Source organism: Platalea leucorodia (assembly GCF_965183815.1).
Source record: "Platalea leucorodia genome assembly, chromosome: 1".
NCBI classification, from domain to species: domain Eukaryota; kingdom Metazoa; phylum Chordata; class Aves; order Pelecaniformes; family Threskiornithidae; genus Platalea; species Platalea leucorodia.
The window spans coordinates 53,086,149-53,114,082 of NC_138823.1; the positions used below are offsets into that span (position 1 = coordinate 53,086,149).

Here is a 27,934-nt window from a genome sequence, read left to right on the forward strand (position 1 = left end):
CATTTGAAGTGCCTGCTCCAGACAAGCAGAAACAAAAATTAAGGAAGGTACCTGCACTGCCTACCTTTTGGTCCTGAAAATTTGAAGGCTGAATCCCCTTACACAGGCTTCCTGCACAACCAGTGGAGAGACACAGGCTCCTCTAGAGGAGCAATGATTTTAAGGACATCTATTTTTTTTTGCCACCCCTAACATTTAACAGAAAGTTTAGAGCAGAAAGAAAGTTGTGTTATATGTCCTGCTCTTCTCATTATGCTAGTCCTTGTCATCATCCCCTCCACCCCAAAAATCAAACCAGCTGGCAACAAGACTAGTCAGATAGCCTCACATAGCTAGATGCTGAGAAATTAGGCAATGTGAATATATCCTACTTGTTAAGTTTCAAATCTGCCATAAAAGCAGAGCAGCTTCAAACACCACAAAATACGAAACAGGCTACAGAGTGCTGATTCTAAATCTCTGAAACCTAGTTCACGGAAGAAAACAGAAGACTTCTACTCAATTGCCGTGCCAGTCAAGCTAGTGTCCTTTTAAATAATTCCCTAGTTTAAACTAATGACATTTATATTCCGTAATGGACTTCAGGTGGAATTCATCTTCCAAATTTAGACATCCATCTGGGGGTGAGATGAATCATGCAGTGAAAGTGCTTATTTCTCTCCACTGACTATAAAGGGATCCTACAGAACTAGCTCACGTATAGGCAGCCAAAGCTGGTGTTCACCCACCTGTCTCCCGATAGCTAGTGCTCAAGTTTATGTTGCATAGCATGCCTAATGGTCATCTTCTATCACTGAATCAAAAAATTAGGCTAGAAACATTTTCTTTCAACAAGGTGAGAAGTAACATTGCCCTAAATTAGCATCTGGAATTAGCTTAAGTTGTATGTAAAGATTAGCAGTCACTATTTTCCCCTTGCACAACAGCTAGAGGTCTGTTCATGGAAAAATAACCACACCTTTCAAATAAAACCCCCACACATCTGACATCTTTATACAAATTTTAACACCTGTTGAGTATGAAAGAACTATTTTAAAATAATGCAACCACATACAGAAAACTATCCAGAGCCCATATCTTCATAAAACGATGCATAACGGGCTGAAAATATATTACTAAATCTACTAATTGCCTAAACTCAGCCTCAACTTCAAGAACGTTTCTACAGAAAGCAGGGACTTAGGATTCAAAAATCAGTGACACAGTAAAGTATATTACTAGATCAGAATAATCTATTAAGACTGAACCAAACAGTAAAAATCTTCTGTGATTTGCACAACTGCCACCTTAACAAAAGGAACACAGCACCTATATTTAATAGCAGCCTCTTGTTTCAAATAGCGTGAGTCTTCTCAAATGCAGTATTTCTGTCCAGCACAATGTCCTCTTAATATTACTTCTCCATTTACTTGTACAGAGGTCCCTTGATTATTTCAATAGTCACTACAGACACAAAGAAATATATTTTTATCAATAAGCTGATTACATACATCAGAGAGATATGGGGGCTTAGCACGTCTTGGGGAGGAAAGGGCAATACAAAATCACCGCAAAGGAGTCTGAAGGGAGAGCAGAAATAGCCAGCCTACAGACAGCATCCATTACATGACCAAAGTAGTACTATGCAGCAGTAAGAGGACAACATCATAGGAAATTAAGCCACCAATTGACACGTACCTGCAGTCCTAACCCTGCCCTGGACATGATCCTTGCTTCATGGAGACTTTATATTCTGGTGGCACATACAAGGTCACACAAAGAGCCAGTGGCCCTAAAACACTCTCTAAATAAGTTAGTGCCCCATTTTGGGCCAAAGTTTGAGTGCTACTGGTAGAAAGGATTCTGGAAAACAAGTAAGAGAAATTAAAAAAAAGGGGGGGGGGGGGGGGCAGGCTTTACAACAAAGGAATGGCTGTACTGAGCGAGACCCAGAGGTTCGTGCCAATTCAAATACCCTCTCACTAACAGCAGCCAATAACAAATACTGAGTTAAGTGTGTAAGAACACAGTAAATATATAGGAATACTTCCCCAGCATACTCCCTGAGCCCCCAACAGTTTGCAGAAGCAGGATTTCCTGAACCAGAATAGGTATTTGCATTTGATGATTTTTCTTCCATGAAACGGCAGTTTCCCTCTGTGCTAATGTAATGTTTAGCCTCCTTAAATTCCTGAGGCAAGAAATTCTATAGCTTAATTACACGTTCTGTTGAGAACCACCTCCTTTTGCCTGTTTTCAATTCATCAGCTGCTAGTTTCATTAGATACCTCTTAATGTGTGTGCACTAAAAAAAGACAGTGAATAAACACTCCCTATTTCTGTCCTGCTGGCTACTAAACACTTTACAGGATTCTGTCACACCACTTTTTGGTTGCCATTTCTACCCTAAAGAATTCATGCTACTCCTCTTACAGAAATTGCTTCACATTTGCTCTTCCTTAAAACTTCAACTATGTTCTTTCTGAGAAAATGACAGGGTTAGGGGTGAAGGGGACAGAAATATATAAAATAACTGAATTTTTAAATTTTTTTTTAAACAGTATACTCATTATTCTCCCTTTCTTTCCTAACCATTTCTAGCGGCAGTAGTTAGCTTTAAGCTCATCTTTTGAGATGCAAAGGTAAGCTTGCTCCTCCCCACCTTCGAACACACCGCAAGAAGCTCTTTATGGGAAATATCATCTGCCATTTTAACATCTGGTTGCTGAGCACTGTCAAGTCCTTGTGCAATGCTAGGGTCTGCCTTTGCAACTACTACCCACCAGTGAAGCCTGTGAGCTCACTTTTTTTCTACATCCTTTGTGAACTTGGACATTCTCCATTAACATAACCCTGGAGAATTGTTACACAGGACCCCTCTCTACCCTATTTACTCCAGTTCTCCATTTCTTATATTAGTCATTAATTTAACCACATAAAGTCCTTTTCTGCTATCCTATGGCTGCTTAGTTTCTTCAAAATTCTTTGGTGGGGGCCCTTGTCAAATGCCCTTTGGAAATCCAAGTAAACTATTTCTGTCAGATCTTATTCATGTGCTTGCCTTCAAAAAACCTCCAGTGAGTTTGCAAAACATGACATCCCTTCATAGCAGGCTCTTAACTCTTCCTCAATATATCATGTTTATCCATGCTGTCTTCATCATTATTTCGACTGATTTACTTAGTATAGTTGTCAGGCTTACTGGTCTGTAGTTCTTCAGATCTCTCTTGAAACCTTTTTTTTTTTTTTTTTTTTTTTTTTTTTAGTAAAATCAGTGTCACATGCAGATTAAGAAATTACAGATCATACATAAATAAACTTATATCTTAAGTAGACATTGTATTTGTTGCTTACTGTCTACAGTACAATCATCCTTGCTTGCTTGCCATTTGGAAAGCTGTACTTCTAAGTGCACAAGCAAAGAGATGCGAGTGTTGGGTTTTTTATCCTTAGAAGGTTTAAGAATTATCTTTGGGAAGATCAGTACATGATAAAGATTTACTGTAACAGTAATACTACAAACATTTAGTTGTATCAAAAGAACTCTCTTATCTTTCCAGTCTGTAAATGGTAGTTCCATAAATATGTGGTCCTGCGCAGCAGTAGCCATTAAACTATTTAATAGCTGTCCTAATTACCAGAAAACACAAATGAGCTTGTGAAAACACAGTTATTCATTTGCAAATGAGATATTGTTCCAAGGGAAGTATAACTTTTAACGTCTTGCTAGAAGACTGGAATTGAGAACTTCTGCGGAAATTACAACGAACAACCAGGCAACTTGGGAGAAGGACTAAACCAAGTCAATTTTCAATATACATAAGTATTTTAATCCTCACCAACTGTGTGAAATGGCAGTTTTGTTTCACAAGGTTTCCAAGTGCCCTCTAAATTTCAAGTTGAAGTTCACCCAATTTTTCTTCAGCACAGCATTGACTTTCATCATATTTTCTATTCATAAGTCCAAAGACAGAGTTGAAACGAATGAGTCCCATCTTACAAAACTGATCAGGTGCCTTTCTGTGATGCAAGCTCAAATGCTAGGTTTCATTGTGACCACATTTCTATTGGCAATCTGTTAAACATAATAGTGTGTTTAAATCCATATGCAACTCTTTCAGCTCCTTTTTCATCTCTATATTTTGTATTAGACTAACAGAAGTTTGTAGTTCTAACACCAACAGAACAACAGCATGGATTCATCAATTCAGGATGTTTAGCCGAATGTAGGGAGAAAAACAAAAACACCACCTTATCGCCATTGGCAGAGACTGTTGGAGCAAGTGTAGCATTCACATTCTAAGTTTTTACAGCATTAAGGAAAAAAAAAAAAAAAGACATTATCACAGATGTTGAAAAACCACCTTTCCAAATATGAGATTAAAACATTTCTTTGACTTAAAAGCCTCTGGTGCTTGCTCAGTCTTCTGGGCAGCAGAGAAGTTAACGGTACCCAACTCCTCACCACTGCTGCCATGGGGGTGCAGAGACGACACAACGGAAAATAAAGCCATACACAGACTTGATATTAATAGCAGAAAGCAAAGAAACCCAAGAGAACAATGCAGTTGCAAAGAGTTATCTCCCCTCTTCTCAAGTTGTCATAAGAAATCTGGTAGAAACAATAAAAAAAAATTTGGCTGCCAAAACAAACAAACAAAAATATTCTGCCTTTCAACACCTGTGTTTTGTTTCATTTCAACTACCACACTTACTGTTGTAGCCCTCTTAAGTCCTTTCATGAAAACCACTGAACAGCTGAAGTTGGAAGGGACTTCTGGAGGTCATCTACTCCAACCCCCCTGCTCAAAGCTATGTCAACGACAGCAAGTTGCTCAGGGCTCTGTCCAGTTGGGTTTTGCGTTATTGCCAAGGATGGAGACTCCATGACTTTTTTGGACTACTTGTTCCAGTGTTCCATCACCCTTACAATAAAAAAACCCCACATTTTTTCTCATGTTTAAATGGAATTTCCTGTATTACAATTTGTGCCCATTGCCTCTTGTCCTGTCACTGGACGCTACCGAGAGGGGCCTGACTCTGTCCTCTATTTTGCCCCATCAGGTATTTATACACGTAAGAACCCCCTGAGCCTTCCTTTTCTTCCCCAGGGTGAGCAGCCCCAGCTCTCTCAGGCTTTCCTCATAGGAGAGATGCTCCAGGCCCTTAGTCATCTTAGTGTCCCATTCTTGGACTCACTCTCTCCACCATGTCCATGTCTCAGTTGTACTGGGGAGCCCAGAAGCGGACACAGCGCTCCAGGTGAAGCCTCACCAGTGCTGAGTAGAGTGGAAGGATCGCCTCCTCGACCTGCTGGTAACTCTTTTCCTAATGTACCCAGGACATCACTGATTGCCTTTGTTGCAAGGGCACATTGCTGGTACAAGTACATCTTTTCCACCAGGACTCCCGGCCCTTTTCTGTCAAGATGCTTTCCAGCCAGGCGGCCCCCAGCGTGTACTGGTGCCTGGAGTTATTTCTCCCCAGGGAAGAGGACTTGGCATTTCCCTTTGTTGAATTCCATGAGGTCACTGTAAGCCAATTCCTCTGATCTGACAAGGTCCCTCTGGATGGCCGCACAACCCTCTGGTCTATCCACCACTCCTCACAGTTTTGTATCCTCTGCAAACTTGCTGAGAGTGCACCCCTGTGTGACCAACTAGGTCAGCCCATGAAGGTGGTAAACAGGACTGGCCCTGGTATTGAGCCCTGGGGTTCCTCACTAGTGACTGGCCTCCAGCGTGACTTTGTGACACTGATGACAGACAACCCCTTGAGCCTGGCAGTTCAGCTGGTTTCCAGTTCCCCTCACTGTTCACTCACCTGGTGCGTACGTCATCAGATTGTCTACGAGGATGCTGTGGGAGACCATGCCAAAAGCCGTACTAAAGTCAAGGTAAACAACATCCACTGCTCTGCTCTCATCTACCCAGCCAGTCATCTCGTCACAGAAGGTGGGTTAAGTATGATTTATCCTTCATAAATCCATGCTATGCTAACAACTCCCAATCACCTTCATATTTGGAAGTTATTTTAGCTCCTGTTCTTCATCTTTTCCAATCTAGGTATTTTTTTCTGATGTATACAATACATTTACTCATTAACAGTTGCATATCTACTAATCGGTACGTCCTTACAACAACTAACAATCTCACGGCACTGCTTAACAAACTACTTATTCCAGCCAGGCACTGAAATAACAATACGTCTTTTTTTCTCCGCAAATGTGTCTAAACTAGTAGCTATGTTGTTGCAGCTGTAATGGCCTAATGATATCAGAGAAGCAAAGAAAACACCCTCCTCCCCGCCCCCAAATACACTCACTACCACCCGACCATCATGCCTGTAAGAATTTTTCTCTCCTTTAAACTGAGCATTTTGTTAATAGCATCCTTTCTACACATCTAGTCTAATTCCCGTATTTTGTCAGGCTCTTGACAGAAGTAGCCCCTTTTCTCAGATTTCCTGGCCTCCCTGAAACAGAGACAGCAGGAGTTTCAGTGAGCACCTTCTCCATGTTTTTTCCTTAAGTTTTTTCACCTTCTCTCTTCCCTTCAGAATTGCAGTGAAGACATATCAGACCCCAAACTATGCTAAGAAAAGGCCTGTGCTTACACTTATCAAGGAAGAAAGAATGCACAGCACCAAACCCTCTTCATTCAAGTGATGGTGTACCTAGAAGGTAAGCATCCTTTCAACATCCACTAAAAATGCATCAAAAAATTCTGGCCAGCAAAGGTGCAATGCAGTTTTCCTAAATTCTGCCTGGTTCTAATGGATAATCCAGTAGCTGGCTTGGCTAAATGGTAGCTCAGCTCTGAAAGTCCTACAGTAACGGCAGGGTACAGTTGTGGTTTTATACTGTATTATATATCCGACTAAGTGTTTCAAACACACGCTGTGGCATTAAACTGAACTGGAAGAGCAGATTACAACACGAATCCCGTATTCTTTCACCAATTTAGTGATGTACTGCCAAAAAAGAGTCCATTTTAAAAGCCGTGTTGTACATTTGGCCAGGACACGTCCGCTGTAGTTCCGACAGACCAAGAACGATCGTCTGACAACAGTTTCTGGGGTACTAATGCTCTCTGCAGCCAAGCGGTTGACTAAAATATTTTAAACAAATTTGGACATCCTCCCAATCAGATTATAACAATTTTCAGGCAGCTGAAGCCCTGGGCCAATGCTAGTTGACAGCATCCATTTAAAAACTCTTTCACACTTGTGCAAAGTTAAATCAACTTGGCACCCTCTCTGGTAGGCAATTGTCTCCTTAAAGTATGAGCACTATTCATCCAAGTGAATTGCTGCATTAAGGGGACAGTTGGCTGGCATGGGGAGGACGGGACTGATTGACAACGCGCCTTAGTCACAAAGAAGTTGCAGCAAGAGTTTCTAAAAACCAAAAAGCAGTTAAGACCGTGAATAGATGAAGCTAGCTGAAGACGACAGAAGTACAGGATGTTTCCAGGAAGATGCTGGTGGTTCAATAAGCTTCCTAACTATGACTAATCTTAAAACAGTTCTTGTGTCTTGTTTCGTAAATTTAGCACCTCAAGTGTTTCAGAGAATTTGAGTTTACTACTTAACCTGTTAACACCAGCTAAATATTGCAGCAGCAGTTATTTGTGGATGGGTTTTTTTTGCAGAGTTACGCATGCTAAACGGCTAAGAGCTCTGTGGATGTGCATTCTTCCCAGAGAGGGGATTTTGTTTCACACGTGAAATGTTAATAAAGAAACACGGAGCAACATTTAAGAACATTAAGAGTTCTCAAACTATTCTAAGGAGATTACAATGTTCCAGTCCCCCTTCCCTTCGTGAAACTTCAAAGGGAAAGTACAAGAAAGCCATACAGTGCTTAGGTCAAAATAATCACACAGACTGTTGAATTAATTCATGATCCCAACAGATACCAGAAGCACTGAAAGAAAAACTTGATATGCAAGAGTGACAAGTGATACATTTTACAAGTAGTATAGCAGAGTATTACATCAGTAATCACTATATTTGAGTTCATTTTTCAAACACTATTTCTTCATCATTTGTGTACACAATGCAGATACCGTTGTATAAAGCATAAAAAAAGATGCCAAAGGTGCTACTATCTACTGTGGAAGTCAGTGGGATTACTCCAGATACTACTGGCAAATGCACAGGATAACACCCAGTCCAACTTTGGTGTAAATGAATTACCCTCTTCCCACCTCAGCAAGCCTACAGAAAGCCACTCTGGATGCCAGCCTGATGCTGAAAAAAGCAAACAAAGCCCCCCAAACCCCACCCAACTTGTCACATAAAGCCTATTAAATTCAAATGGTACGTGGATCCCTTTTGGCTACTTAAGGATAAACTGCTTGAACATTTGCTAACAGTTTTGAGAGTGTTTGAGTTTTCTCGTGATAATTCTTATGCCACATAGACAAAAGAGTTCATAAACAGATTCTACCTTTTGTAAAATACTTGTAGTCAAAAATAAGCGACATCTTATTCACTGCTCAATGCAGTGAATTAGTGTAACTGTACTATCTAATTGGAAAAAGGAAAGCCTCTTTGATTCAACTGCTAAATTAACCTAGCTGTTTGAGCTAACAGATCCAATTTCATTGCCTGTAAAGGCAGGCAACCCTTCTTTGTTTTCATTTTATATTCCAATGAAGTCTACTTCAATAGAGTTGCCTCCACTTATCCCAGAGGACAATTTGGTCCTTTTGTGTAAAGCTAATCCAGCTCTCCCTGAAGTCAAGGGGAATTTTGCACTTGACTTCAGTGTGAAAAAGGATCAGGTGCTAGAACAGCAATGCTAAAATACCTGTGAATAAAAATAAGCTCAGATTTTTCCACTTCCTAATGAGCTAAAACCAATAAAAAACCCAATTGATTTGATGAAACGAACAATTAAAAACTGGAAAAAAAAAAAGCCTAATTTCCATTTCAGCTTAAAGCATGTGAAAAGTTGTTTTACATGGCAAGTTTTTTTAAAAAATAATATAATCCCATTCAAATTTTCTGACTGTAAAACTGTACAATCTAATGCATCTGCTCCATCTTTTCAGTTTCAGAGGAACTGCGGGGGAAAAAGTAACAATCCCCGAAGTCTAGGAAACACTTTAAGAGAAGCAACAGTTTAGTGGCATGGTTTCCAAGCTGTAGAAATCATGCAGCAATAACACTTACAAACTTTTCAATTCCCTGTCAGTGCAGTCAGGGTTTCCTCAAGAATGTCTTACACTGTGATCTATCCACTGGCTCAAAAGCTTTGGCAGGTTACTCTGTCTGCCTGAAGATGATTTGACTCAGACATATAAATTCTCTGGTTATCTGGGTGTACTACACTACATATAATGCAATAAACAATGTTTACTTCTAAGTATTTGTAAAACAGCAAAAATAAAATACAGCAGATTAAGTCATATGCTAACAGGCCACGTGCCACGCTATAATGGAAAGTTACCTTTCCGATGGCATTTTTTTAATATTTAAAGTGGAGAAAGAAATCTTTGTGAGAATTGTAACATCAATTTATATTGAGACCCAAATTTACTGTTAAGATAATCTATATTAAATTTAAAAATTATTCAAACTATGTTGTTAGCACCAAAATTCTAAACAAATTCAAACCACCAAACCAGCAGAGCTCATTCATAACTACCTGGAATCAGAATTTGAACACCTAAATACCTAAAGTAACATAAGCTGTTACAAGTGTAGAAGATCTCACCCCCGATTAATATTATTTAGATATTGATTCATTAGAATGTGAGAAACATTTAGGGACGATAAGGTTAAAAGACAGAGGAAAGATTTTTGTTCATATTTTCAAAGAAAACAAAAACTTCTAAGTATGAGATCTGTTCATTCTAACACCTTAGAGGCTTTGGTGACCAAAATTAATTAACAAATGAAAGCTAACATTCCCTTTTGTAAATAAATCTATCAGATTTACAACAAAATGTGTTTTGCGTTTAGAATTATTGCCTTATCTAAAAGGCAACATATTATTAACTTGTACCTTAAAATGTAATGCTGGTTACTTATATGAATTTCAATCAGAATTTCCATTCAAATGCCACTGAACACAGATTAGGAAGAAAAAAAACGTCTTGCATATAATTTGGGCTTTCATTGCTTAAATAATTATATATATCGCCTAAAAGAATTATTAAGACACTTTATTATTACATTAAACACACACGCAGAAAATCCATGCCCCTGGCAAAAAGCTAACAAGATTAGTGTAAACCTAATATATAGAGTCAATGAGTTTTACTGACCAGTAAGACCAGCCTCTTTCTTTGGGAAAAGAATGAAGAAGCACAAGCGCAAAACTAAGTTAAAATAATCATTTAAAATAACCCTAAAAAAATCAAGGTGTCATGCTTGTTAATGGAAGTCACTTTTTATTAACTTGGCTATGGTTTCACCAGGTATGCACCAAATTTAAATAGTATTCTGCAGGTATGTCAGACCTAAGCTGGGGGGGGGGGGGGGGGGGGGGCGGGAAGGAAGGTAATCAAAGAGCCCTAGATTTAATAACCAATGCAAATTAATTCCAGAATATTTAAATACACCTACTTTGTATGAACAAGTCAAACGTTTCCAGGGAAATAATTTTTCATCTATAAACTATCACTTGTCTCATTTTACGTACATCATGATAGCCTGAATCAATCAGTTCTACATGTTTCGACAGCGTACAAGCTAAGAAATATTTCCTAAAATGAAAAAGGAGATTGGTATCTTTAGTAAATTACATTACATAATTATTCAGTAAGCTATTTTGAAAGCTTATCACTTTAAATAACATCAACCACTATAATGTATGAATTGTGTGTTATTTTAAGTGTGTAGCTGTACTTAAAATACAGAACTGTACTTGAAAGTAAAAAAAAAAAAGTATCCATATTACTATTGCATCTTATCCTCTAAAGCCATATACGAGTCAGCATTAATTTCTATGTCTTCTGAAGCTAAGAATTTTGTACTTGCATTTTGCTCACTCATTTGAAAACCACAGAACAAAAAAAAAAAAAAAAACCAACCACAAAAACCCAAACCAAAACCCAAACTATAACCCTTCTTTTCATCCCCTACAGAATATTAATACAATACTTACTTTTCAGACTTAAAGAAGTGTGGCTGCTGAGAAAAGGAATTTTACTTAGGAGAATTTCCCCAACTGACTAGTAGTAACAGCTCAGGAATTATCCTGATTTTCCCTTCTCTTTCCTTCATGGGTAACTGTTTTCAAAAGGAACAGTATTTTGCTCTATGCTGTAAGTATTCCTGAATAGAGCATTTAACTTTACTATGAAAAAAGAATCAAACATGGGTGTCCACAGTGAAACTAGTGTACTCTTCTTCTCTCTTCAATGCATGATTTTCAGTTAGGTACGGATGAGCTGATCTGGCCAATACTATTATAACCTTTAATAATCCTTTAAACAAATATTTAAAATCAGTATCAGTGAAATAAACCCATCCCTCTCTTTGCTTGCAAGACTTTGTCATTCTATTAATGCATCTTCTACCTAGAACTTATGGGGGGGGGCACCCCCAAAAAACAAAACCAAAAAACATACTTTGGCAAAAATCCCAAATATCACATGCCTCAGAAACCAGAGAGCACACTTACATTTTAAGATATTACTGCTGGAAGAAAACCTGAGTACTTTTTATTTAAAACAGACAGAATCAGAACTGCCATCTGTGGCTGAAAGAACTCATTCTGAAATGTTCCCTTTAACTAAACTTCCAAATACTTTTACTTGAGACATTAAGAATTTCTTCTGAATTGAGGGGGGGAAAAAAAGAATTAAAAAAAGAGATATATTTGCTTAGATGGACTTCTGGTCTGATTCATGACAGCTGTTCTGTTCTTTCAGGAAGCTTTACTTAACGAGCATGTGCATCAAAGAGGAGAAGCACTGTTAAATCTTAAGATAAAAAAACAAACAAACAAGAAAACCACAAGTCTTCCATCTCCATGCAGTATGGCACAGCCTTCTCACAAGAATGATACACAACTCACCTGGGCTAGTCATCACGCAAAGCAGAAAATGGTTTTTGCCCTACAGATCTTATCTAAGCCTTGCATAAATTTGCATTAGGAAAAAGAAAAAAAAAAAATCAAAAATCCGTATTTTCTGGTTCACTTGTCACTGAAGTATTGCAAGATTTTCTATTAAGAAAAATTACCTACAAGTGCGTAAGATGCACTATTATACATGTTTGCAGCTTCATAATAGCACCAAAGTAAGTTCACACCTCTAAGGAAATGTGGAGTACTTCAACTGAACTACTGGAATCAGAGCTAGTCACAAATACTAAATACTATGTATCAACAAAACCACCAGAAGTAGTAAAATATTCTGCTGGTACATTCTGTTTTCAGCTCAAAAAGTTATGGCAAAGGGGACACAAAACACTCGCTTTTATCACCATAAGCTTTCCTCCCATTTCATCTCACCCTTACTTAGTTCTCACATGAATATAAATACCATATCTTTACAGATCTTTAAAATGTGAAGCTTGCTATTAGGTTTCGTGCAGATTTTTAGTTTTTAAGATGTCTGGAGACCACTGTTTTATACAAATTTCAGACCTACATGTCACTCTCAATTCTCTGTTTCTCACAGACTAGCCTTGTTAAACTTCTAACTGAAACACTACAAATTTCTGAAGACCTCCGTTTGGCAATCAGTAAGGTAAGGTTTTAATCTCAAACTTCAGACATTCAGAAAAACAGTGTGAGAATCAAGACAAAGAACCGAACAACAGAAAGAAGAAAGAAGGCAAAGAACTGATACAAGAGAACTGAAAAAATAACTTGGAAGATGTACTACTGAACTTATTGATTTGTTTTAAACACTTCACGATGAAATACAGAACTTTTGTATTTATGTTCAGATTTCCTTCCTCAGCCACAGCTCTTTGTTAATGTCTTCTTTCCCACAGTTTGGCAAATGAATGCTAGTTTCAGATAAATGTATATTTTGAAAACGAATATTTTCTAGACATTAATTCTATATTCATTTTTGAGTGGCGCATGCTTTGACCCAAACCTTAACAGCGTTGCTCATCCTTGAGACACGTGTTCATTAAGTTAAGCCTACTGAAAGACCAGCTGTGACAAATCAAACCAATAGTCCACCTAGCCCAAACACCTCCAAGTCAGATCAAAGGTCTGCCACTGGTCCCCACCGTCTGAGACACTGGGCAATACTGGATGCTCAGCAGGGGAGCCTAAGAACCAGGAAAGCCTGTGGCCATGCTATCCTTGGCGCAGTCTTTCAGCTTTTGGACTTTGGGGTACTGTTGCTGGCAAAATAAGAGTATTTGTGTTAAACAAGCTAAGCCGGTAAAAACCAACCAGAAAAAGGAAGAGTGTGGAAAGGAAGAGCAAAGTATACAGAAGGACTTTGGTGAGGTTTTTTTGATTCTTCTGTGGTTACAAGTGTCAGTCATGGTTTTAGTCTCCAATAAAATGTTCTTGAAAAGCAAGAAGATAGACAAAACAACTCAGACCTATTTTTCCTTTGTCACATTTTAAGCATAAATATTAATTTTGTTATCTAACCATACTTAAAATAACTTATTAAAACAGGATTGTTCAGCATTAATTTGTTTTAAGTCGTCTTTTCCTGGCTGACTGCCAAAACAGTCATAATGCTATACAATTGCAATACACAAGAGATTCATAGTACCCTCTAATTACTCTTTAAATACCTTGCACAAGCGCTGCCTTTTCTCACAATCATGAGGGCATTAAGTATTGTTGAAAATTTCAAAACCTTTAGTGCAGGTACTCTTTTTTTCTTCCTGAAGCTGAACCTTACACATGCACCATCAGTAGGTTTGCCTGAACTACAGGCAAACGTTCGGAATGGGACTGAACATGAACACAGTCCTCCACTCTGACCCTTTTTTTGCTCTGGGGCCATCAGTCCTGGTAAGCATACCTGAGACCTGACTGCATTTATGCTCCGTCATTCACACCATGAATAAAACACTATTCCTGCCTCAGTTTTGCAAGAAGGTGCTTTGGGCATGTGCAAACAAAGGAAATGAACCCCACTGAACCAAAGTCTTCCAGTATGAAGACTGACGTTAAATATCTGATTAACGCCACAAAATGCTCCTGAAAGTTTCCCCAGAAATAAGTCAAAGGCCCCGATCTACAAAAATTTACCTATGTGGGTGTGTTTACTCAACAACTTCACTGTGAATAGAAGGAAATTAAGTTATTCACTTTTGTAAGCCTGCTCTAGCTGATCCTAAAATCTGAATTGAAGGGGTGGCTCAAAGCTTCTGAAGAATCATTTATTTTTCCCAGCTTCTCTAGACTTCTGGTGTGAAGAAAACCACAGAAAGATGTATCCTAAGACACAGAAGATTTTCAACCCCCTGAAGCACCAATTTAAAAGACAAATTATTTGAACTTCAGTAGCACCATTAGAATTCAAAATGTACATAAGCATTTAAGATATAGATGTAGTCAATATAGATACTTACTATATATATATATATAGTATATATAGCCTCATATAACACTATAACAAATAGCATTTGCCTTCCAAAGATACAAAGATAAAATACAGCCCAGTTAGCAAAAAAAGTTATCTAATTTCCTATGCACCCATCTTCGAGTACTCAAGAAGCTGAAATACAGATAATGCCAGTCTGAGGTTTTAGCGGTCATTACTTCCCCATCACTCTCCAACCATACCCTGTAACGTTATCTAGTGCTACAGTCAAGAAAAATCGAAACAAAACCCCAGTCTCAGCCACAACAGTCAATGTGGCCAAGGATCCGCTTACTGATGGTTCCTACGGCAGTATCCCACTGGGCTGCAGGGCTCGGATACAAGCCAGGGCTAGCAGTCCTTGCAGGAGACCCTCAGCTCAAGGGCTGGTTTCAGCTGAGCGTGACTTTGATACACTGACTTTCAGGACACGGCGTGAAACCGGGTGCCCTATGCGGGTGCCTACCCCAAGCGACAACGGAAAGAGTATTTCCAATCGTATTTCCAGTTATCCTTTACTGATCTTGCAGTCAGCTGTGCGTGTTAACTTTACCGAAGGGTGCAGTCCCGCTTATTTCAATAACTTGCTTCGGTGCCAGTTTCTGCTTTGATGCACCAGCACCATTAAGTATAAACCCCCATAGGTGGAAATGGCAGTAAGAATGACCTCTTAAAACCTAAAATTAAACTTGCCCTACAGTTAGCTGACAGCATCTTTTCAATATGACTTTTTCCCTACTAAATTCAGCATACACATGGGAATTTGTCCAGGTTTGCCTTCAAAACCTGGCAATTGATAATACAATCTGGAACCCTGCAGCTCTAAGTCATTGGTTTGAATGCAGCCAGGGACTGTAGTGATTGAAAGAAGTTACCATATGGCAACTGTAAAGCAGTTTGTATTTAAAAAAAAAAAACACCACCCAAAACTTAGTGGCTGCCACATCATAAAATCCATCACTATAAAGCAGCATCCTACTGGCATTCTCAAGAACAAATATGAAATAAATACCAAGACTGAGCTATCTACTTGTATTCACAGGTGGCTCCTCCAGGACAAAAACTAAACCATGCTGTTACAGTAGTTTGATTATTGAGGGAGAAATGTAGTTTCTCAATCTGTTCCATCAACTAGCAGAGGACTTCCAGTACTAAAGCCCGAAACCTTTCACGAGGGCTTCACAGAAGCCACAGACTGTGCACGTACGCGTGGAAGGTGTCCTCTCTGGAAAGGGCTGCTTGATGTGATGCAGCAGCATAAGGAAGCGTTCCTGAAGTGTTCTTTGTGTTAATACCGACACCAATTTTTAAATTAACATCAAGGTAGCTTACTCAAACTGTGATCAAAGTACGAGGCGAAACAGTTGGATCCAAGTAGGGAACGCAGATGAAAGAATGCATTTCTTTTAACTAACAGTTTGAACACAAGGAATTATCTATTGAAAATATACAGCTTTTGTCCGCAGACAGCGCATACAGAAAAGTAAAACCATGCAGCTACTTTGTTCATAACAGTAAACTTTGACCGCATAAACTGACATGTGCCACACCACAGACTTTCACATCACTGTCACGTGACGGCCATCCTTTATCGGAGCCAACAGAGTGCGAATTTTATTCTTCAGGAGCTGCAGGAAGTACGCAAAGCTAAAAATAAAGAATATCCCTCTATTGCAGAAGCGGAGTTCTCTGCTCTGCTGTGTGAATATTGATAAAAAACCTAAATTGTGAACTGCAGTTTTTCAATAATTCTCTTACACAGTATGCAGCACCCAAAGATTTATTAAGTATTTTTCTAGCGATTTCAAATAACGTAGCAATTTAAATACACTTCCAATTTCGTTCATTTGCTTCATAGCCAAAGAACTGTCGTTAGGCAATAAATATTCCCCTGAAAATCTCTCTTTATAATACAAAGTACAGATTAAAGCTACCTTGGGCTCACTGCTCTCATTCCAAATGAAGCTCTTCAGATTTCAAAGAGCAGTACTGGGGTCCAGATATTAAAAAGTTATTGAAAACTGGACAAGTAGCTCTGTGAGCAGCAAAACCAGTGAGGCCCCATTTCCTGCATCAATTTCCAGCTTGAGATAAGCGTTGACGTGAACTCTCCGGTGTGCAGGTTAAGAGCTCTTTTTCTACCTGGCTTCTTTACTTTCACAAATTTTGTAGAAATTGTTCACCTGGGAAACCTCCGCCATCAAATTTGTTCGAAATCAGCTAACAGCCAGAAGAGTTATTAGGGGGACTGACGGGCACACAGGTGCTGCAGTTGCACTTGAGCTGCACCTCCTGAGAAAATAAAGCTAACAAAACCCGTGGAATAATTACTGGCAATGGCTGCTATCAACTATTGTCGCCGTTTTACATGCCTGGTATCGTTGGATCTTTTTCTTTGAAATTCAGCATAGTGCCAATGATGCTCTCTTTCTCTTCCCATCACAGATGCTACCTCATCCCAAAATTAATCCTGACACTCTGGCCGTGCAAAACACACCCATAGCCTCCGCTCTACGCCCATGTTCAGCAGGAACCTCCTACAGCTAAATTTACAGACACGCATCAAAAACACGAGTGGAAGTGCAAGGTTTAGTTGTTTGGAAAGGAACAGTTCTTACATCTATGAAGCCTGCAGAAACAGGGAGTTATGGCAAAACTGTATTACATACTGCCAGAGATACTGCAAGTGTAACTGACAAGGCAATTTTATTAGAAATCCCTCTTCAAGGGCTTACTTTCCAAAAATGAAAGAAAAAGACTCTTGAGGTAAACTTTTGTATCTTGCTTCCCTGACTAAAGGTCAATTTTGCTTGCAAAATTTGCCTGAAATTTCATTCAGCTGTCTATGAATTATTAAGAGAAAGACAATACACCTTCCTTGGCAACATGCTCCAAGTTTTAAACCTGTTTTGGATCATTCTGCCAGTTTAAGTAAATCCAAGCCTGAATTTTTTAATTAACGACCAGCCTCTGCTTAGGGTTAAATCCAGCAGGTACGCCCGAATACACCTTCTTAACAACCACGAGGTTCAGAAATATTTATAACCTAGTTTTCCCAATGCAAAGCGGCCCATACCCACACGCACACCAGACATTTGGAATAGACCATTCTGAAATGAATGCCATAAACCCAAATATTTGTGATAGCGGATAAGGGAGAAGCCACGCCAGCCCTTGGCCTGAGGGATGCGCGCCCAGCAAGCCCGCGGGTCCGCGCACGACGCGGAAAGTTACGCGCAGCCTCCGCAGGAACGGGGGCCTGCGGGTGTCCGAGGCATTATTTTTTCTTTTTTTTTTTTAACTGGAAGGAAGACGAGGAGGCTTGATGAAGTGTGATGATTGAACGTTTAAATTAATGACTCAGAAATTTAAAGCAGTCGTGTTCCAGCTCGACGCAGGGATACAAAACCAGAACGGTGACAAAAAAAAAAAAAAAAATTAATAGAAAATAACTCGACGCAGGCCAAGCTACAGGGGGCTCGCAAAGCAATTTCCTGAATTTCGCCCTCTTACATCCTCCGGCCCCGGCCGGCTGTGCCGAGCGGTGCCGGCACTCGGCTGCCTGCGCCCGGGAGCGGCTCACGCCGAGCACCAACACCCGGGCGCTGAACGCCGCCACCGGGGAACGAGCAGCCGCCCCGCGGTCGCGGCAGCCAGGCGGGAAGGGGCGGCAGCAGCCCGGCGGCGGGGGGGCGCGGCGGCGGCGGCCTCCCCTCACAAACTTACTTCCCCTCCGCCCGCCCCCCGCGGCCAGCCCAGCCCCGGGCGGCGCGCAACGCCGCGGCTGCCGCCCGCCCGCCCTCTCGGCCCCGCGGGCGGGGGCTCGGGCCCGGGAGAAAGTTGCCCAGAAACTTTCTGCAGAGGAAGGGGCCGGGGGTGAGGGGCGCCCCCCGCCTCCCCGGGGCGCGGCGGCGGGGAGAGGCCGGGGGCGGGCGGCCGGGGCCTAGCGCCTCGGCGGGCGCCGCCGCCGCCGCCGCCATCGCGGCCGCCTCTCCCGCGGGGCGGGGGAGCGGGGACGCGGCCGGGTCCTCACCTGCCTCTCCTCGGCGTGGCGGGTGGGAGAAGGAGGGGGGGAGGGAAGGAAGCGGGGCCCCCCCCGCTCCTCCCGGAGCCGCGGCGACCCGGGGAGGGAAGGGGGGGAGGAGGGGAAGGGAGGAGGGACGAGGAGCAGGAGGAGGGAGCCGGGCGCTCCGGTGCGTGCGGGGAGCCGGAGCCTCGCTGCGGGAGGAGGAGGAGACTCCCCGCCCCTACGGCCGGGCTCTCCGGCGGGCACCGCGGCCCCTCCTCCGCCCCGCGCTTCCCCCCGCCCCCGCGGCCGCCCCATGCGCCCCGGGCCGGGCTCGCCGCGCCTCCACGCCCGAGTCGGAGGCCGCGGGGAGGAGCGGGGCGGCCCCCGCCGAGCCGAGCCGAGCCGAGCCGGGCTGGCGGCGGCGGCGGCCCCCTCCTCCGCGCCTCTGCGCAGGGAGCCAACATGGTGGAGGCGGGCGGGGCGGCCGCGGCCCCGCGGTGCGGGGGCGGCGGGGAGGCAGCCGGGGCTTGCCCTGCCCTGCGCTGCCCCGCGGCTTCGGGGGCGAGGCGTGGGCCGCCGCTCGGGCGCGGGCAGCCGCCTGCCCCCGTCCTCGTCTCCCCGGGCCGGACCCGGGGCTGGGTCGCGGGACCCCCGTCGGGGTAAATACGGGGGGCGGCTGAGCCGCTTGCCCCGCATCCCGCCCTCTGGGGCGGGGGAGCTCGGTAAGCCTCTCTCGACAGAGAAGCCCAACCTGAGCGATTTTGGCAGCGGAGCCCTTCGGCGTGGTGCGGGAAAGGCGAACAAAAATAACTTAAAAACTCCTCAGCCGGGCACCTCCAGGTGGGCCACGGCTTGGGCTTGGTAAATTTAACCTCTGTGGGTGACAGAGATGCCGAGCGATCCTCCCGAAGCGCGGGGGCTGCGGGGGCCTGCGGGGGCCTGGGGCGCGGCGGCGGCCGGCGCGGGGCAGCGCCCGCGGCGCGGGGCCGCACCGCGGCGGGAAGCTGCCGGCCCAGCACTGAGCAGGCAAGGAGCAAGCCTGTAAATCACCCACCGCTAACGCCGTGGTATTCTGTCTTAACGGGTGTCCCGCTCATCGCCATTCCCGAAGTCAGCGTTTCGCATTTTATGAAATAAAAAATTGGGGTTTGTGTCACGGCGGGCCTCACGGAGAAAGGTCGTTCAAACGCATCTGGCCTTCAGAATTGCAGACCGCAGGAAGAAGTGAAAGAAAAGAAAAGAAAAAAGCCCTAAACAACCAAAGTTCTCAAAGTTTACGTGGGCAAATCGGCAGTTCTTATTCAGCATATTGTTGTCAGCTCTCTCAGCCAAGTCAAACTTGGCACTGGAATAGCATTTACGTCTTTTGCTTCTTTATTTGGTTAAAAAGCTGAATATAAAACAGTAATTGTATTGATCGCTAATGATAATCTAATATATTTTTAATCTTAAAAAAAAAAAAATTGAAGGCGGATGTCCAGTTTATCTTCCAGGCAATGCTGCTGAGTAAAGCCATTTGTATTTTTTAATTTAAGATAAAGCAAATACATGTATTTGCTTTTACAGGTCCATAAATACACTAAATGGTTAACAAAACACAAAAAAGCAAAAGTGTTTTAGATTTGGAGACTCCTTACCGTAAATCGTACTCATGTAATCCTGTTAGAGTGGTAGAGCTGGTCATGTTTCTGTTCTGTCAGGAGCCTAAATCACATTATACATAATTGATTTTTAATTTAGAAATCAACAGCGAGTTTTACAAATTGACCTGGGCAATGAATTACTTCTTAACTGCAGGAGAGCGTTTGCGGACTGGTCAGAGCTTTGTGCCTGCCACGGCTTCGTGGCACCAGCTGAGCTTACAGTGGTCTTGAGTGAGAGCAAGGTTTGACCTCCAGTATCAGTTGTGGGTTTTTTGTACACCGGCAAGCATTGCTGTGTTGTGGTTAATTTTAAAGCACAATGGTAAAACTTGCATATCTGAAAAACAGAATGAGCCCTGAGTATGTCATCATTATGTTTCAGAGTTACTCATTTTTCTTAAGAAATTTTTCAGCATTGGACTAAAGTTTATAGTTAGAGGCATATTGGGTCTTGGCAGCTATCACTGTAATTTGACTTAAGGTTTCAGGCCCGGGGTCTATGGGTGGGATTACATAGCTGTTGTTTCTCCCCGGACCTGGCTCTGCCCGTGCAGCACTGAAAGGTTTGTTGGGATTCTCAGTCCATCGCACCTCTCCCATTGCTTTCTCTCCTTTGCACCAATATAAGGAATGAATTGGGTTTCTGAAAGACTGAGCCGTTACCCGTGGCCTCTGCTTGCTGTCCTATGGGTACGTGTGCTGTCGGCTGCCACGGGTAGCACTGGGGCTGCGCCAGTGATCAACTTTGGCCAATAGTGGAGAGACCGGCATGCTTAATTTCAAGCACAGTGTGATTAAAATAGCAGAGCAGTTGGGAAGAAGACGAGATGACCAGTCTCGTAACTGAGAACGAGCTCAGACCCACACCATATGGGCGTGAAAGAATAGATGAGGGTTTGAGTCTGGAGTCTTGGAGGCCAGACATGCTTTCACTGCAGTGGAAAAATTGGCTGCTTCTTAAATTGTCTTGCACTTGTTACTGACAGTCTGAGTGTTCTTCATTTTTATAAGGAAATGTCGAACAGGTGACTTAAAACCATCAAACTGCTGGTGGTTCAGTCCATTTAATCCTGCACGGGGGGGGGACTCGGGGTGTCATTGCCACCTTCTGCCTGCGAGCCAGCCTGCAACCTGTCACCACATTTTACCTAGGTAACACTCCCTTACGCTGCTGCCCTGCTGTTACTGAGTGGGCTCTCAAATCTGTTGCAGGGCTGGGAGTGCTATGAGCCGTGCAGGTGGACTGACACCACTGAAACTGGCACCAGTCTCAGCTGCGAGTCAGCCAAGGCCAGTGCCTGCTTTTAGGAATTTCCCATCCCTTTTATTCTTTTGGTTTGAATTAATATTTTTGCCTTTGTCCAGGAAGCGGAGGGAGGAGCTGCCCTTGTATGCTTTAGCATGGCTGGAACATGGTGTGAGATGCTACTGCTGTAGGGTTTCACTGCTGCCATTTGCCAGATGCAGTTTCCCAAATAGCCCTTCAGACAGGCTCAGCGCTCGCTAACTCCTCAACTGCATTGTGTTTTTAGTTGGCATTAACATAATCTTAAAGATTTGTGCATATGGAGAGTGCCTTCCTCAATGTAGATTATCTTGGAAAATTCTCATATATTTGAATTAATTTCTAATGAAGGTGATCGTTTATATTTCTGAATCTGAATTCTCTCAGTGCCAGGAGGCACACAAGGCGCGAACATCGTTCTTCCACTTCGATCGGTCTGCGGCTGCGTGCCGTGCCGCTTCCCAAGAGTTCCAGCCTGCACCATTCCTCTCAACCTCCACCATCCGACGCCAGGTCGTTTTTGGGCGACCCCGCTTTCTTCTTCCCTCTGGAGTCCACCCAAGGGCCACAGCGCAGTCTTCTGTCAGTTTTTTCCTCAGGACATGACCGATCCAGTTCCATCTCCTCCTCCTCACTTCGTTATCGTCGTCATGTTGCCATTACTTGCGATCCCTGCTTCATCCTGTTTTTTTTGAAAGTTGATGCTCGTCGTTTCTGCAACTTTTTATTTTTTTTCCGGGAGGAGGTAGTTGGCCTCCTGCCCAACCCCCATGACTTGGAGGGCCAGTGGTTTTTCTGTCAGGGTGGCCTTCCCTTAGGCTGCGTTCGTTCGCGGCACCTTCTTCAATTTTATCCGGTGCACCCTCCAGAGAGGGATCCCCTATCCACCACCCAGGGGACGCGCCTTCTAGCCGTGCAGCCCCAGCCGAAGGATCGTTTATATTTATACAATCCTTAATGATTTTTTTTTTGTTCAAATCACTCAATGATTGGTAGGATCAAGTATGTATTACACCGAATGAAGTATTTTTAGGGTTATAAGCGGGAATACAGGTGTAAGAGCAGAAAGAAAGAAGGAGGAACAGAGGAATAGAGATGGACAAAGGCAGACTAAGATATTTCAGGCATTGATGTGGGTTCACTGATTTGTGACTGGGGAATACAGGACTTGTATCCTGAGATTTTGAAGGAGATGGGCAGATTGATTTTCTGAAGAGCTTTAACAGTACATGTCAAAGGTTATTCTATGGTATACATTATAGTAACTTGGAAACATTGAGACATTCTTGAAAACACTTGGTGGGATTTTTTTCCAATAAATCAGAATAAACAGAAAAATATTGTAGTGGTTCATGGTCTCTGAACAATTTTTTTCTTTTAAAAGAAATAAAAAGTTTTGCTGGACCTGAAGTCATTCCTTCATTTTGAGACATAACTACGGTAATCAAGGCCTCATCCTAGCTATCACTTACTCTTTAAAAGTGTGGAAAACAATGGTATTTTATAGCAGCATCTCCTAAAATTCATGAGCCAACTTCCTTTTGCTCATTGTACTGTGTGATCATATTACAAAAAACAGTTCTTCTTGGAATTAATTAGTATTAGTCACATGCTTACTTTTAAGCACTTCCATCAATATTTTTAAGAATAGGGAGTTTAGCAAAGCATAGATATTTCTTTTGAATCTGAATATTCCAAGTGTTAGTTGAATAAGTAGGTAGTTTTTGTCTTGTCATGTTCATTTTTTCAAGTGAAGCTATTAATAAAATCATTGATTTTTAAAAGTGAAGCATCTTCCTTGGATATAATGCAAATTACATATGAATATAGTAGTTCAGTAAGGAAATGGAGTGCTAAGTCACTGTGTGATGGATCTGTCATTGTTTCCTATTCTGAAGCAAGTATTCCATTTAAGCTTTATGTTAAACTTCAAAATGTTTTTGTCACAAATGTCCCGTTTTGCCTTAAAATGCTTCTGCATATCCAAATGGCCAGGATCTTTGTGTTTGGGGCACAAATCTATTTGCAAGATTAAATATTCCATTCTCTGTCAAATAGCATTTCTGTTTGATCTTGTGTAACATGACTAATTACTTATGCATATTATACTTGTAGCAAGTATGTGGAGGGTTCTTTTTAAAAAACGTAGATTCAAACATTGTTTTTGAAATTATTTATTTTTGAAAGCATGCTAGACTTTAACCCCCCTGCTTCCAAACCTGTTGCTATTTGTATTTGTGTCACATCCGGTTATATCAGACACGCTGGATTACACTGTATAATGAAAGCCGTATTGCTGTACTCTAATCTTTATCTCTTTATATCCGATCTCCTTTGAATTGCACATGAGTATTGCTTATGGTTACTTAAAATAACTACTACTTTTGTTTCAAGGGCAGGGCTATATATGATGAACGCTTAACGCTCAACCCGGCTTTGGCAGCAGCTACACATCCTGTATCTTTGGTTCTTGCATGATTTAATTTGGAAGCTGCACAGATACATTCATTTTTTCATTTTTCATTTAAATTTCATAGTTGAAAAATCTGAAGCCTGTGAAATCATACATGTCCAGAAAAAATTAATGCATTTACTTGGGCCGCTGTGTTCTCCTGAGAGATTTGGAACATATGCTCTCCTCCTCACAAAGCGGGTCATGTCCTCCTAGTCAGAAAGGAAAGGGACAAACAGTGGGAGAAAAGGAAGTACGTGTGGTAAAACTGACCTGCACTGACTTTGGTTTTGACATCACTGCTAGAGACTTTAAGAGACTTCTGACCTCATTTGGTAGCCAGTATAAAGGAGCAGTTTCTGCTGACTTTGGGAGACTTGCACATATATGTATTGGTTATACTTGTTTTGTTTTTCTTGAGCTGACTGCCTAAGCTATTACTGTGGAAGAAACGCTTAATGATGATGTTAGCTGCAAAATCCAAGTGAATACACCAAGTGCAGGGAGCACTGCTAGGGGATTCAGCATCAAAGTCTCCTCTTTTCCAGGGCACCCTGAATTTTAGCTGTTGAATACACATGCTGTTGCGGTGCTTTTATACATGACTTCATAAAACGAAGCCAAGTGAAACAGAATTCAACAACTTTCTTTTTACAAAGACTTAGCAACTATATACAGAGTCTTAATGTGGCCCTGTGGGACCAGCCTTTCCTTATTAGGCTGTCCTCCATCCACCCCATCGTTCTTGTCCCTGCTGTATTCCCCCATCTTATTCTCCTCCTCATCATCGGTAGTTAAGTTCTTATGCTCAGCCTTGCTCGAGACTCTGTATGGTCCTTTCCTCTGAGCTCCCACCCTGACTAAAGATGGACAAATTCCTCAGGCCTGTGTCAGTGCCCTTTATTATGCATTAATGCTTAACAGATCTCCTGAATTTTCCGTGCCAGGTTGTTATTCTTGCCCTAATGTTTTGAGGATAATTGTCTGTCACAACCCTGGGCACCAGAAAGCCTTCCTTCTTAATTTAGAGATGAATGTGATGAAGTTTATTACTTTGGGAATAGTTCCAGGAACAAAATCATCCCCTCAGTCTGGGATGCCAGACAAATCCTTAGAGTGGAGCTTCGATCAGGATGGGGCTGTTCACTGTCCTGGAGGTCACCAGTACAGGTGGACACAACTCTTTTGCACCATTTAGAGATCTCAGAAAACTGGACAGCGGTCAGATGTGTGGGTTTTTTTCTCAGCATGCCCTGTATCTCTGTTGTTTTTCCACCCATCTTCCATTTTCTCATCACCATTCTTTCAGCTGGAGGTTACAGTCCCCTCAGGTCTGCTGCCATAACTACTGTAGTTTTGCAGTTCTGCCAGCATGATCTCTAGTCAGTTTAAATCTCCTAATAGTTTTCTAAAAACCGAGATTATGTTGATGCAACTTTGCTAGGGAGTGACATATGTGCAGCTGTGCTCATTGATATGAGGAAAGAGGTAACAACACAGGGAGGAGACCGGTGATGTCTTATTCCACCTCAGCTCCAGCCAGAACAGTCTGAATTTTCCAAAATTTCAGAATTTAGGAAACCCCAATGTGACTGCATTGATACATGAAGAGAGAACAGCGGTGGTGGGGAGTAGATGGCTAGATGGCTGTTTTCCTGATGTTTAACTGTTACTTGGCTCTGCATGCATCTTTTTCAGTTCCCACCCTGCTCCAGATAAATATTCTTTTGTTCCCTTATCGCTTTCTGCTTTGCTCCCCTGAAGCAGGCGCAGTCTCTTCCATTCTTCCCTGAGAACTGGTGCCAGGGCGAATGAGAGAGTCGCGAACGAGGCAGCTGAGGTAACAACTACTCGAGAAGAGGCACCTGTGGAAAACCTGATTTTTAAAACCTGAAAAAAACACATTAAGAGATGGAAAAAGCTTGGGTTTATTAAAAGCAGAGCTGGTACCCTTTCCTGTGGTTAATGATCGCTAGTACTGTTTGTTAGAGTTTTCAGTTGCCTATAACCACCCAACTTCAGCTTCTTAGGCTAAGATTGTACTTGGCAATTGCCTGCCTCACTGCTCTGACACTTGCAATGTGAAAATCTGCTGCTTTCTCATGTTCGAAGGAAGCAACTTTGCCAGCTGATTTGTAGAGAAGTACCTCTACTTCCAAACTGGGCGCAGTCATTTGAAATTTAGCAAGTCTCTCATCTTGATGTCAGGGATATGCCTTTTGCAGTATCTGTTACTAATACATCCATGTCTGACCTGGCGGTAAGTAAGCCTCTGCACAGTCTCACTTCACGTGTAGGAGCTTAGTAGATCGAAGGTGAGTTCTCCAAAAACTCTCTCTGCGTATCCTCCCACAAGTCCTACTCGCCAAGGAGGCTGGAGATGCTCCGTTCCAAGGCTTCAAAGGCTCAGCCAGCAGTTCTTTGCAATTAGGTAGGAACGCAGAGCTGGAATGGACCTCCCACCATGCAACAACTATTGTGGGAAAATGGTAGTGGCTCTTCCCTTCTCCACTCCTTGCTTAAAAAGAAAAAACATACACGAATGAATAAATAAGGAAAACTACTTCAGAGTTACTCCACTTTTTGTTCTGCAGGCTCTTGATTTGTCCTGCTGTTTTATCACCGTCCTGCTGTTTTATCACCGTGCTTCTTGAACATCTGGCTCTCGGGGCAGGGGGGGAAAGGAGCAGAACAGAAGCCAACCTGAGCTCCCCTCCACAAGTGGTGAAGCTGGTGATGATACGTCATGGCTGCTCAGAACCGTTCTGTTCATACTCTTCAAAAGGGAAAAAAAGGCTGCTATAAAGGTTCAGGAGAACTAAGTACATGCCATGGATTCAGAACTGGAAGCTATAAAAAGGATATTTTTTTTTTTTTCAGAAAGGAGAGTTTTTACCAACATACATTTCTCCAAATTTTGAATTATTCTAAGAAAAGGAGCTGGCAAGTATTCCTTTTTTTCCCTTCTTTGCATATGCAAGTAATTGATCCTGTTGTTTCAGAGAACTGTAAAACTTTGGAGGGAATATACATTTTTTTTCTTTTTAAACTAACATCATATTTCACAATTTTCTTATGTTTCCTGCATTTTATTAAACAGTTTGTGGAAGCCAGATAACACTGCATATCTGGTATTTAATTTCTCATGGAATAAATTGTAAATGATGGGATAAAAAGATACATTTGTCATTCTCATAATAATGGGACAATGCTAGTTAATAATATGCAGACAAATGTAGCTAAAGAAAAGAAGAAAAACACTAGCTCAAGAAAAATACATGGCATTAAAGATTACATTAGTATGGCTCACATGCTGCTTCCTTCTGCTTGTTTTTCCTTTCACTTTTGGTTAAAGTGGGATTTTCCAAAGCACAAGAATTTGCTTATCCTACTCCTCGTTCCTTCAAAAATAGAGCCTATTGAAAAATCAGACCGTGTGTTCTACATTGTCCCATATTTTTGCTTTTGTTTTCTAATTGGGAAGAAAAATAAAACATGGAAAGTTCCAAAATATTTTGGTTTTAAAATGTGGGCTTGGGACATGTTTGATGCATCATCCTAACACAGCTAGAAGGGACTCTATTGTTCTTGATGGAAAATGTAATCCATTCAGGAACCCCAGATGACGGGGGGAAATGAGGGACCTAAACCATGACAAACTCATGATGAGTAATGACAAACCATCCTGAAGCAAAACATTAGGATTCTCTTGGACAGTTCAAAACATTTTGGGTTCTTTTTTATTTTCCCAGAGGGACATTACATTGTTTTGGCATAACCAACTTTTTCCTGTGGAAAAAAGTCAATATTACAGAAACCACTTTTCTATTAAAAAACATGAACAGAAAATTCTGGAGCAGCAATAGAGGGAAGCAGTCAAGCTAAAACCAAGCACATTTGAAAATGTCCTCTGTAGAGAATCTTATGACAGCTCCAACCTAGCAATAAGAATTTTCTGTGAAGGTAAGTATATTTCATAGACACCAAACATAATGTGATAAAATCCATGTGGCATGATTTAGCATGTTTCAACACATT

General features: G+C 42.0%; 1 protein-coding gene across 1 annotated transcript in view; it reads right to left on the minus strand.

Moving 5' to 3' along the window:
• Positions 1-18,692, minus strand: part of YES1 (YES proto-oncogene 1, Src family tyrosine kinase) — a 51,340-nt gene extending 32,648 nt beyond the window's left edge. Inside the window, exon 1 of the mRNA XM_082314108.1 lies at positions 18,541-18,692. The gene's annotated coding sequence lies outside the window, so the exon portion shown is untranslated. The remainder of the gene's footprint in view (positions 1-18,540) is intronic.
• Positions 18,693-27,934: the final 9,242 nt, after the last annotated feature.